At 40.4% G+C, this 13,236-nt stretch overlaps 1 protein-coding gene and 1 pseudogene across 4 annotated transcripts in view; both read right to left on the reverse strand.

Annotated features, from left to right (window-relative positions):
- PATJ (PATJ crumbs cell polarity complex component) overlaps positions 1 to 13,236 on the reverse strand; it is a 399,766-nt gene that overhangs the window by 295,818 nt on the left and 90,712 nt on the right. The gene's annotated exons all lie outside the window — the stretch shown is intronic.
- LOC105978270 lies at positions 9,501 to 10,622 on the reverse strand (annotated as a pseudogene).

Here is a 13,236-nt window from a genome sequence, read left to right on the forward strand (position 1 = left end):
GTTGGGCGGGGTCCGTTCATTTTGTGAACATGAGAATACCTTTTTCTGAACAGATGCACACATATGACAATCATTATCCCCAAATGGATGGATTCTACGTTTCCAAGTGTCTATAAAGTGTATTATATGAATTATTTGTGCACATTCCCACAGATCAAAGAGACCAGCTTTCACATAAACTAACACAGAGTGCAGGAGTGTCGCCGAGGCGGGGATGCGGTCCAGTTAGGAAATGCGGCTGTCAGAGACAGGCATGGCGACGAGAAGACAGGGCTCGCTCGAGGGCTGGCACTGCTCTAGAACCAGAAGCGCAAGCACAGCACTCATGGACGTGCAGAAGATCGTTTTCCTTCTCTATTCTGTAGCTCATGCGTGCCACCCACCCACTGCCACCGAGTCCATTTCGAGTCACGGAGACCTTGCAGTTCGTGGTCCAATGCCTAGCCAATGCCTGATGGTATTCAAAAATGTAGAAACATCAAGTCATGGCACAGGACGTTAGAAGGCACAAGAAGATGGCAAAGAATTGGATGTCCATTTATTTCGGATAAAAACTTGTCTACAAATTACCTTTGATCGTCTGGATTCTTTGCCAACTGCATGTATTCATAGATACCACTAAAAGTTTTAACTCTTTGCCATGAAATGCAGCTGCCGGAATACTTCCCCTTCACCAAGGCTACAGGAGTCCTTCACCAAGAAGTGATGAGCAAGGCAACTTCAGACTCCTCTCAAAGAGAAGCTTCTCTCCGAGTGACGAGGAGGAGCCCAGGCAGGGTGGTGCATTCTGTGTTGCACTGTGAATCTCAAGTGAGCGGATTAAAACCCTCCCGCAAAGATGAGACGTTCTATTCCCATGAAGATCTGCAGTCTGGGAAACCCACAGGGGCAGCTCTACTCTGTCTTATAAAGTCACTACAAGTTAGCGTCAACCTGACGAGTTTGAGACAAATAAACAGAAAAAAAATCTACCAAACGCAACACTATAGTGCACATTGGGCTACTGCTTCATTCCACAAATATGTAAGAGCAAGAAACTATGCTTCTGAGACAGCTGTAAAAGATGTGCCATCGTGACCATCTGGGTAATGTTGGGTTTTAAGTAACACCAATGTAAGAATTGATAAGAGGATTGTTTGGATTTAGTAATGGCCAGATGACAAAGGTAAATGCAGAAAGCTGCTAAATACTCCTTTCTCGCAGGCTACCCTCTCGAGATTGACCACTATATTCTTTGAGCCAAAGGGTTCACTGACTCGATGGCAGTGATTTGATTTTTGAAAATACTAAGTTTAAATCTCAGCAAATTAACAGCTAAATGGATTTCAGAAAGAAGATCTCAAAAGAGAGTTGCTCAAATAGCAAAAACAGGAATGAAACCATTACAACATTGAAAAGGGAAACAGAAGGGGCTAGAACAAGAAATTAGGCACAAAGGAAGCCAAAGGACAGGCTCATTTACACACACACACACACACACACACACATCTATGCATACTTCTTTGGAAAGGAACAGTGAGCTACAGAAGCACTCGTGGACAGATGGCATGAATTAAAATTTCCATTGTGAGCAACATCAGTCAGAAAATAGGAATTCAAAGACACTTTTTAGAAGGAGACCATATATAGGCCAGAGACACAAGAAAGGGAGGGTGGCCGTGGGCTCGAAGACAGCCAGTTGAGAGCCCAACTTGGTCACGCCCTGGCTGTTTACAGTTTCACAGGCGTCTCCAGCCCTTTGTGTCGGTTTCCACACATGCAATCTGAGACCACTGGATACAGGAGAGTTGTGATCGCCAGCCTGTAACTCAATTTGACAGACAGCTTGAGTAAAATTTGTTCTTAGATTTTACTAAATCATTCACAAAACCACTATAAAAAGTAGGGAAAGATGGAAGTTAATTCAAAACACAGCTTCAGCAATGAAAAATGTGTACCCCATAGTCACAAATACAGTATAATTTTCACTAGCAATGTCTTTTAAAAACTCATAAAAAGGCCAAAGTACATACAAGTTCAATTTTCTAGTATAGTCAAAACAATGCAGGCATATAAGACATATATAACAAGATGTGACCTCCTTTATAAGGTGAAACTTATTTTATTAGATGGAGCTATATGATTTACACTAATATATTTTGCCCCTTGCCATTTTAAGATATCAACAAAAAACATGTCTGGCCATTTGTTGAAATGATCGTTAGATTTAGAAGTCATTAGAATAGTTCTGTTTTAAGACAAACCCATTGTGGTGGAATGAAATTCCTTAATAAGTCTCTCTAACTCCCACCAAGCGACTGGGTGGGGCTATGCAAATAGGGCATGTGTAATACTAATAGAGGAGATTGGTCCTGGCTGTACGGATCAGCCATCTTTAGAACAGCAGATGAGAAAGAAACCCCGAGGATATCCCAAATCTCTGTCTGAAGAACTAGAGAGTGTCTTGGCTCTCCCATGGCTGAGAGACTTGACTGTGAGGCTGAGAGCCAGAGAGAGACTTGGCTATGAGCAGAAGAAATCAATGACGGTATTCCTTACTGTTGGCTAATCCTGACTTGTGGTAACCCACTGCCTTCTCTAAAAACCCACTTAATAGTGAGTATTGTATCTGAGCTCTGTGTGGCCATTGCAACAAATTATGGTACCCAGCAGAGATGTAGAATGGTGTGGGAGGAATGGTGGGTGTCAGAATAGGTAACAGAAGATGGAGCATAGAGGCATGTTTGACTCTCGCCTTAAGGAACAGGGAAGCCAGATATGTCCACCTCCGCTGCTGCTCACCACATCCACTGTCCTGGAGTCATTAGACCCTTTAGGACAAAGTAGAATTGCTCCTTAGGAATGCAAAGACTGCAACTCTTTATGGGAGTAGACGGCATCATCTTTCTCCCAAGGAGCAGCTGGTGGGTTTGAACTGCCGGCCTTTCAGTTAGCAGCCCAATGCTTATGCACAGTATCATCAAAGCTCCTTTGGTTTAAGATCCAACCTAAATCCTGGCCATCAGGGCAACTGTGACTCATAATGACCCTGTGTAGGGTTTACAAGACTGTAACTCTTTATAGTAGCAGGGGGCTCTGTTTTTGTGCCTTAGAGTGGCTGGAGAGTTTGAACCACTGATGACCTTGTGCTTAGCAGTGCAATGCCTAACCCATAGTGTCACCAGGGCTCTTTAATAGTTTAAGATGATAACTTATAATAACTTATTCCAAGAGAGCTTCTGACTCAAACAAGAAGCTAAGTTTTTACCTTTAGGAAATAGTAATCCACTCGTTTATGATAAATGTAAGGCAGTAACTAAGTGATTTTCATTATACAAGCTATCTTAGCTAGAGGCTAACCCCAAAGGATAAAGTATTTCACTGATCATGCCAATGACCACAGCACTAGCACATCCATATTAAGTACCTACAAAATATATTCAATTCACTTTGGATTGAACTGATAACAGTTCCTGGCTCCTAGATTCTAGTTACTACTAGTAGGTGCGGAGAATGGGTTTTTCCATTCTGCATAGAACTAAACAGTTCCTGAGCAGCAGATCCAGCACAGCACACAGGGCAATTAAAGTACATTGGAAGAAAAGTAAATGGCCCAAGGACTTTCTAAATCAAAATATATTCCAAAGAGGAAGACAAACTAACAAACAATGAGCCTGTATAAGATTTCATCCTACATGGCTTTGCATTTATAAAATCTATTTTATTTATTTTTAAATTATTTTATTGGGAGCTCTTACAGATATTATACAATCCATAATTCAGTTAGATCAAACATAATTATACAATTGATGCCACCATAAGTTTTAAAACATTTTCTTTCTTCTTGAACTCTTTGATATCAGCTCCCCTATATCCCCTCCCTCTCTTACTCTACCTCCTAGGGCCCCCTTTTTTGTTGTTGTTGCCTATCTTACACCATCCAGTGTATCCATTTACCTACAATTCTGTTATATGTTCCCCTCAAATGGAGTTATACAGTCATCATTGCTATTAGTTCCCTCTTCCTTGCCCTCTTTTCCTGTACCCTCAGGGAATAATTACTCCCGTTACAGTTTCTGAAGGGTTTTCTATCTTGGTTTTCATGCATTTAACGATCTTAATTATACAAATGAACATATGTAGGTCTAAAAAGATTAATGAGGTAAAACTAAGACCATAATAGTAAGGAGAGGAAATATTAAAGAACTAGAGGATAGTTATGTGTTTCATCAGTGCTAAACCACACCCTGGAAATATCATCCCTTCTGTGAAGGACTGTCCAATTACCCTACAGGTGGGTTTGGGATCTCCACTTTGTCCAGGCTCCTTCACGTCAATTTGATTGCTTGTTTTTCAGCTTCCGATACCTGTCCCCATAGATACCTCATGATCACACACAAGTTGGTATGCTTCTTTCCTGTGGGCTTTGTAGCTTCCCTGGCTAAATGCCCACTTGTTTAATGTCAAGCCTTTAAGAACCCAGAATCTGTATCTTTTAATAGCTGGGCACCATCAGCTTTCTTCATCACATTTGCTTATGCACCCATTTTGTCTTAAGCAATCGTATTGGAAAGGTGCATATCATACAATGCCACATCAGTAGAACACACTGTTCTTGTACTGAGGTAAGATTTAAGTAGAGGCCCAAAGTCCATCTGTTTCCTAGTTGTATATGTGTGTGTGTATAGACAAATATACCTATCTTTATATATTTACATATATACATATCCATACGTGTATGTATATTTTTTTTACTTCTTTCTTCTTTCCTCTTTTTCTTTCCTCCTGCCCAACGATCATGTTTACCCATCACTCACCTCTCAGATACATTTCAATTGATCAAACATGACCAGGAACACTACACCTTCCTCATTGTCATTTTTAGATCCCTTGCTAATTCCTGGTCCCTATTATTGGCTCACCGCTTCCCCTCCCATTCTCCCGCCACCACCCCAACCATCAGTCCCGTAGCTGCCTCCTTGGGATTGCTTATCCTGCCTATCTTATATAGATAGACATCATTTTAAACATAATTATTTAAGTGGGTTAAGCTAGAGTCCCCTGGATATCACTTTTTAAGGGCTTACTTTCCTTTTTCCACACCTCATCTCCTACTGGATCTTTTACTCGGATAGAAGGTACTTTACTTGGATATTTCATCCTTTGAAAATTTTGTCATGCTACAAATATTCACAAGTTTGTCCTCACATACACTCATGTGTGAAAGCACTAGCACACACCCTTGACCTTAATAGTCTACCATCCGTGTGAAATGGCAGACAATAGTACTCAAGTACAAAGGCACACCCTCCATTGAAATTACATAAGTCAGAAGTTGTTTAGATACAGAGACCATATCAGAGAATAAAATTCTCAAAGGCCTTTTAAATGTTAACTTAAGAACTTTAATTTTTCAAACAAGTTACCTCTGACCTAAACATATAAACATACTCTCACTCAACTGCCATCAAGTAGATTCCAACTCATAATGACTCTATAGAACAGGGCAGAACTGCCCCCTGTAAGTTCCAAGATTGTAACTATTCATGGAGAGGCTGGTGGTTTCGAACTTCGGACCTTGTGGATTGCAGGCATACCCAGAACACCATCAGGGCTCATAGAAACCTGATTCTTTGAGAATAAGTAACTTGACCACCACCACTTGGCTAGTATATTTTCACCTTGCTAGTCCAAACCTACTAGTACAGTGATATTGGTCAAGTTGCTTACTCTCCAAGAATCAGGTTTCTCACTAGTAAATGGAAATAATAATGGTATAGAGACCATGTAGTTGTTAAATGCCTTAAATAACATAAGTAAAGTGCTTAATAAGCCCAAAGCAACCATTTCATATATGTAGTTATTATTCATCAGTGCTGGTGATGAAAAAGGAGTTAGTAATCTGACTTTCAGGAGTTCAGCATTGACCTTCACATTTACCACCTGCCATCAAGTTCTACTCTGTAAACCGATGTCATGGGTATTAAAATGGCACAGAGGGAGGGGCCCTATCTGGCCTCCCCAGGTTATACAGGGGAGGAGAATGCAATGCCACATCGGCCATAGCCACGGGAAAGTTCAGACTCCACCCTCCATTTTTCTGAACTTATTCTGATATCAACCGTTCCTCCTCCCACAGCACTCCAAAGATTTATAGTCTAGCAAACCCAAAGGAACAGTTCTACTCTCGAGGGTCACAATAAGTCTGAGTCGACTCATGGGCAGTGAGTTTGGTTTTGAGTTGTTTGGTTTGGATGACACTGAAATTAGCTGCTGAGAGAATTGGGACACTATGCCACATCTCCCTCCTCATTCTCCATTACATGTTGGGCTGCAATTCACATGGTCGGCAGTTCAAAACCACCAGCAGCTCCATGGGAGAAAAACTGGGCTTTCTAATCCCATAAACAGTTACAGTCTCAGAAACCCCCAGGGGGTCACTTAGAGTCAGCATCTGCTGTCTTAGAGGTTGCCCTTCACCCTTTAATTCTTTTGAAAAGATTTGTTTCAACCCTTTAAAGGTCAAACAGTACTCTTTGATATGCAGAATATGTAAAATACAGCATATGTGTAAATAATATGTAATAAAGAATATTTCTGATAATAATAACAAATTAATATTAAATACACAATAGCTAAAATAAAAACCTTGCTAACTTTGGAGCTGTACAGAAAAATACCAAGGAATCCAAAGGTAAACTGAGGGTAAAACACACATTCTATGGTCTTTGACAGTGAAAAACCATCAGCTCTCTAAAGAGCTTTGGTCATTTGGGAGGAGAAAATGTATGGTGCTCAGAATAATCTGGAGTAAATCATTTGGAATTGCAATAAGCATGTCTTTCTGGGCAGCAAACTGGCAAGACAAAACAAATAGAAATTCCTATCATTTTTCAACTTTGCAAAAATTATGACTTACCGATGTATTGTTTCTGACCTAAAGGCTATATTTTCAGCCTACCAGAACAAAGACTTCTGAGCTCAGCTTCACTACTTAATAACTGGGTGGTCTTGGACAAATTTCTTACCCTCTCAATATCAGATTCCTCATCCATAAAATGGATAATTATAAGACCAAGCCCGTGGGGTTGATGAAATGAGCTAATATATATCTTACATGCTTTGAACAATGCCTAGCACAGAGTAGGCAGTATATAATTGTAGACAATTATTATCATGTGACATGTCTTCCAAAGAAAAACTAACACTTTCAGGAAATGATTACTGTAGAAAATAAAATGCCATAAAAATCAGGACTAGCATCAATTTCAGGACATTCAGTGGGTCTGAAATGTCCACTCATTTCTTTCCTTTTTTTTAAATAATCATTTTATTGGGGGCTCATACAACTCTTATCACAATCCATACATATATCAATTGTGCAACAAAAGAAAACAAAACAACAACAAAAAGCCAATGACAAATAAATTTTTTTAAAACACACACACACACACAAAAAAAACACACAACAACAAAGAAAAGCTTGTAGTTAGTTCAAGGACTGTTTGTTGGTCTTTAGGAGTGTTTTCTGGTCGAGTCTGGTGGGGCACCAAGCCCTGCCCCCAAAGTCCATTTTTGGTATTCCCTGGGGACTTCGTTGCTCTGTTCCTCTTGCTGTTCTGTTTCATGCCCTTAGTGTTTTGCCTCGGTGTAGTGGGATCAGATCGGGCGCAATTCCCACATTGTCTCCAGTGTTGTCCCTTCACTCATTTCTTGTCCATCAGATATGCCTCAATTCCTTATGAGGGTCCGAAGTCCAACAGAGTAAAATGGTACTCTATTGTAAAGAACCTCTTTCCTTAATCAGATGTGCTTTCCTTAATCACTAATATGTGCTTAATTATTCATTGTTTATCTGTTCTCAATTCAATTTCATGAGGATGAGGACTTTGTCAATTTTGTTCACTGCTACATCACCAGTGATTGGAACCAGAGATGTTCCAAAAATGTTTAAGTTAAAGTCTATAAGGGACTTTTTTTAAAGGGACTTATATTTCCTATCGTAGCTAATATTAAAGGAGGTAGCACTGTGGGGTAGGTATCAGGCTACAAGCTTTGTGGTTTGGACTCACCAGCTGCTCTTTGGGAGAAAAATGAGGCCGTCTACTCCTATAACGATTTATAGTTTCAGAAATCCTACATCAGGATCATGATGAGTCAGAATCAATTTGATAGCAGTAGGTTTAAGTAATATTAGGTGAATAATTTCTTTTCAAGGAAAGACATATCAAGTCTGTGTTTACAATCCATCTTTTAAAATATTCACCCCCCTACCTAATTCACAATGAGAAATTCATGGGGAAGAAAAAAATCAGAAGGACAGCACTCACCCAAGGAGAGAGGGTTAGGAAAGGAGAAGGAATGGCAACAGGAGACATGGGGAGAAATGGGATAAGAGATGGTACCCTGGGGGCTTTGACATGCCTGAGTGGAAAGAAAATGTATATAAACTGATGAATGCAAAATTGCTCTGCGAACCTTCATCTAGATAAGAATAAAAAGTTCGATATAAAAAATAAAAGGTACATTTCTCACTATCATGAAATACTTTATATTGTTGTGAAGTGCTGTCAAGTTGGTCCCAACACATCGTGAAACCATGTATAAAAGACGGTGGTACCCCTGCCAGGTCCTGCACCACCCTCCCGCCATTGCTAGGTTCCAGCACACTGTGGCAGCATTTCCCCATCATCTCTTTCCACAGACGTCACAGCCTCGGTTCCCGTGGTTTCTATGCAGCAGGTCCGGGTGCATCTGACCGCTTATGTTGTTGGAAATGGTATTTGCAATGAATACGTTTAGTCTTGAAAGATTTTTTCATGCGATCTCCAGCATAGATTCCATCAATAACATCTCGTTTTTCACGTACAAATGTGCTTGACATAATGGATGGATGGATGGATGGATTGTGATGAGAGTTGCACGAGCCCCCAATAAAATGATTTTTTTTAAAAACCATCTTGTTTTTCATGTACAAATGTGCTTGACATAATGGATGGATGGATGGGTTGTGATGAGAGTTGTACAAGCCCCAATAAAATGATTTTTTTTTAAATCTTGTTTTTCAATACCAACCCTTCTTCGGGTTCTACTTTCACATTGCAGTAACCAATAAACATGTGTTTGAAATTTTTCAGATTGCATAAATTGGTAAAAATCTTCATTTTCCTCATCTTTGTTGGTGTTTTCATGTGAGTAAGTCGCATTAGATGGTCTTCCTTGTAGGCATGTGGCCATTAACCCTATCACAGACAGCCCTGTATTTTAAGACAGATCTTGGAATGCCTTTTTTTTTTCAAGAACGATAGAAAGATTTTCTTTATTAATGACCCCAAACCGTATTTCTTTAGATACAGGAGTTTTGAACTCAAATACTTAGAAGAGAAAACAAGTTAAGATTGCATTACCCTGCAACTCATTACCAGTAACGTATTGCAAAGCGAAACACCTTGGAAAAGAAAGGGAGGGTGGCGCCAAGGAGGGGGGTGAAGGAGGGAGATAAGGAAAAGGAATGAAGTTGATCAAGTGGAATTATTCTTTGGTTGTTGTTGTTTTGTTTTGAATTCCCGGGAAATATGGAGTCCTTGCAAGCACAGCTCATTTCTGCAGATTATTTTCCAGATGTGTACAAAAGGGAACCCAGCGATACTCCCTCGAGGACCTGACGGTGCGCCAGAGAAGCTGCGCTGGTCCAGTAGCAAGTGGTCCAGCTCCAGCCGCGTCCTCCTCCTGGGCGAGCTAGCAGGATGCAAACGTCTTCCAGTGACTGTTTTCATCTCCTTCTGCTCTGCATCTGGGGGCGCCCGGTTCAGCACCTGGGGGATGTCTGATGTTTTCGCCCGCATGCGCGTGTGAATGCAGGCTTTGGAGCGCTTAATGTGGTAGTGCAGGTAGTCCCGGAACGTGTGCATCAGGTTGATGGTGTTGTTTCGGGCACTGGTGTCGGTGTGGTGAGGGAACAGCACGAAGGTGATGCAGCCAATCTTGTCGCCCACAGCGGCATCCGTATTGTTCAGCTCCAGCGGTGGCTCCCTGTGGCTGAAGAGGACCAGTGGGGCTGCGCGGCTGGCTCTGCGGCCTTCTTTGAATTCCTGCATTAACACCTTTCCAATAACTACATCATCGTCGTCTTTAAACACTGTGCTGAAGACTCCTGTGACTCCTGTCTTTTTTGGATTCAACATCCATGGTCTCATTGTCCCTGTAATGGATAACTGCCCGGTTCTCGCCTCCCTTGCCCTCTTCTTGGAATTGGAAGTATTTCTCAAAGACAGGCAAAACAATTAATTCCATTTCAACATGCCAGCCTGATGTACAATGGAATCCTTGGAGGCGTGCAGATTTTCAAGGTCATATAGCAAAGAGACACTGTATCCTGATTCTGGATTTACCAAGAAACTTCCGTACACCCTCTTTAGTAACTCATCAGCACCATGTGCCTGAAGGTCCTTGTAGAATTTCAAAGAAATACTGACCATCTCTTTTGTTTTGTCTCCATTAGGATTTGAAATATGATAGAGGACCCCATCGAAATCTGCAAAGGTTACTTCTACGGCTTCTGGTTTGTTTCCGGAGGCCACGTTCTCGAACTTGAGTGCAATTGTCTCTTCGATGATGCGGTTGTTCACCTCCAGCAGGATCATGGCAGCGGCTGCCCCTGGCAGGGGAAGGAGAAACGAGGGAGGGGGAGGGTGGGCAAGGCAGGGATGGAAGGAGGGAGCGGCCCTGCTGCCCCATGAGGAGGGAGGCTGGGTGAGGTAGTAGGTAGGGAAAGAGGGAGAGGGACCGGGATAGGGGAAGGGGCAGACACGCGCTGGTCCACGCACGCAACTCACAGTGAAGACACTCACCCACCCAACTGACCTGGCCCCACCGCTGCCTCACCCACAAACCCGGTCCCCACCCAGCCCCTGCCTCCCACCGCCCCACCCCTGCTCTAGCCAACCACCTCCGCTCTCACACCCGGAATGCTCTTTTAAAAAATGAGTGTGATACCATAACTTTTCAATTTGTCATCCCCAGCATATTAGACCTTACAATTGCCCAATTCAAATTCAAATGACCAGTGTCCATTTCAACTCACTAATGCCTAGGATACTGATCGTTACACATTCCATTTCATTTTTTATAACTCCTATTTTTTAGATTCATAGCTAGTACAATTCATGTTCCAATTGTTTCTTCTCATTTTACTTTGTTTTTTGGTGAATTTTTTTATTGTGAATTAAGTGGGTCTTCTCATTTTGAATTGTGCCCCCTTAGCAAATGAAAGGTCACATTTGTTTTGCTCCAACCTTGTCATTTTCACCCCATTTTGAAGGGGCAGCTTCCCCCTGTCCTATTTTGAGTGACTACTCCCAAGAGAAGGGCTCATTTTCCAACACGATATCAGACAATGCTTCACATGCCTATTTATAAGGTTTTCACTGGCCAAATTTTTAGAAGTAGGTTTCGGATCCTTCATCCTAGTCTGTCTCCTTCTGGAAGGTCCTCTGAAACCTGTTTACCACGGGGTGATCCTGACTATTTGAAATGTAGTTGGTATAGCTTCCAGCATCACGCCAACAATCTACCACAGTACGACAAACTGAACGATGGGGAAGTAAATAATAATTCCAGTTTAGAGCTGATTATTGTAGCAAATTGAGTAACAAAACTAAGCTTGTCTAAGGTTTTGGTAAGGTGTCATAATCAGAGTGCACACTGTGTTTTGTTTTTTTTTGCTATTTAATTAGATTATTATCAATTTCCACAGCTACTTAAAACACAAGCGTTTTTTAAATTGGTAGAGTAAAATCAAGTACTTTAAGATTATTTAATAACAAAATTGGGAAATTTGGAACAATTATATTTTGTTAAAGAAAATTGATTTGTGACAGAGTAAAACCCCTTTTTAAAAATAAAAAGGGAAATCATTTTAAAATAAATAAATCTGGCATTTTAATTTGCTAAGGCAGTCCTTGAATTACAAAGAAGTTCTGTTCCTAAATAGAAAAGTCCATTGCCTTTTCATATCCAACCAACAAATTTAAATAGGTAAGAAATACAATTTATAATAACACCAATGAAATGAAGTATTAAATATAATTCTAAAACATGCCTGTATAAGCTATATATGCAAATCTATGAAACATCTGTGAAATAAATTAAAGAAGAAACGGACAGATCTTTAATGGACAGATTGTCTACGTTTCTAGGATGGGAAGACCTAATGTTGGTAATATTTAGTTCTTCTCAGCTTGATGCACAGTGTCCAGGGAATATTAATCAAAATCCCAGAAATCGAGTTTATGGATCCAGACAGGCTGATTCTAAAGTTTATGCGGGGAAAACAAACTCTAGAATAGCCCACAGGTCATCGTTGAAAAGGAGCAAAGTTGGGAGGATTGCTAAGTAACAACAACAACAACATAAAAAAATCCCTGATAATTCTAATTGTTGGCAATAATAGGACAACAAAAATGAATCTTTTTTTTCTTTTACATTGATAGAAATGCAAAATGGTTATCGCTTTGAACACTTTCTTAAAAAGAGGAATATAGTGTTACCAGGCAATCCAGCATTTGTATTTGTAAATGTTTACCCAGTTGCTTTGTAAATGTACGCACAAAAACCTACAGCTTTACAAATAATGACCAAAAAGCGGAAGCAACCAAAATGCCTTTCAGTAGATTAGTGGATTTTTTTAAAAATTAAAAAAAACACAACAACAATAGAGTACAAATATGCATCCACATTAGGAATACTATACTATGAGTGCTTAAATTAATATTAATAGTAGATATTTCAATTTAATGAAACAACATATTTTAATGCATTAGCAACTAATTAACAATGTAATAATAAGAATTTTAAAAGAAATTCCTGGGTATTTTCAAGATAAAAAATAAGAAAATGCAAACTGTCCATATGTATGGATTGTGATCAGAGTTGTAAGAGCCCCCAATAAAATGATTTTAAAAACAAAAACAAAGTTATAATCCCATTGAATCTGTTAACCTGAAAGAACTGGAGGTTCATGACTAGATGGGTGAGAAAAGAGAAGTGAACTCCAGATGGGTAATACCGGCACCAGGTGGAAATAAACTCACTGTTGTGCTGGTCTGTTTTCAAATGTCTATACTCAGTGGCCTTAGAGACTGTGCACCCTCATCGGGGAAGGATTCGAACTCCAGAAGCAAACGTCAGTGGGGAACACCGTCCTGAATCTGCTTTGCCTGTCATTTGCAGGAGACAGTTTCAGGAGCAGAAACCTGC

The sequence above is a fragment of the Echinops telfairi genome, unplaced genomic scaffold (assembly GCF_000313985.2).
Source record: "Echinops telfairi isolate 266 unplaced genomic scaffold, ASM31398v2 ScPeMD7_443;HRSCAF=831, whole genome shotgun sequence".
NCBI lineage: Eukaryota > Metazoa > Chordata > Mammalia > Afrosoricida > Tenrecidae > Echinops > Echinops telfairi.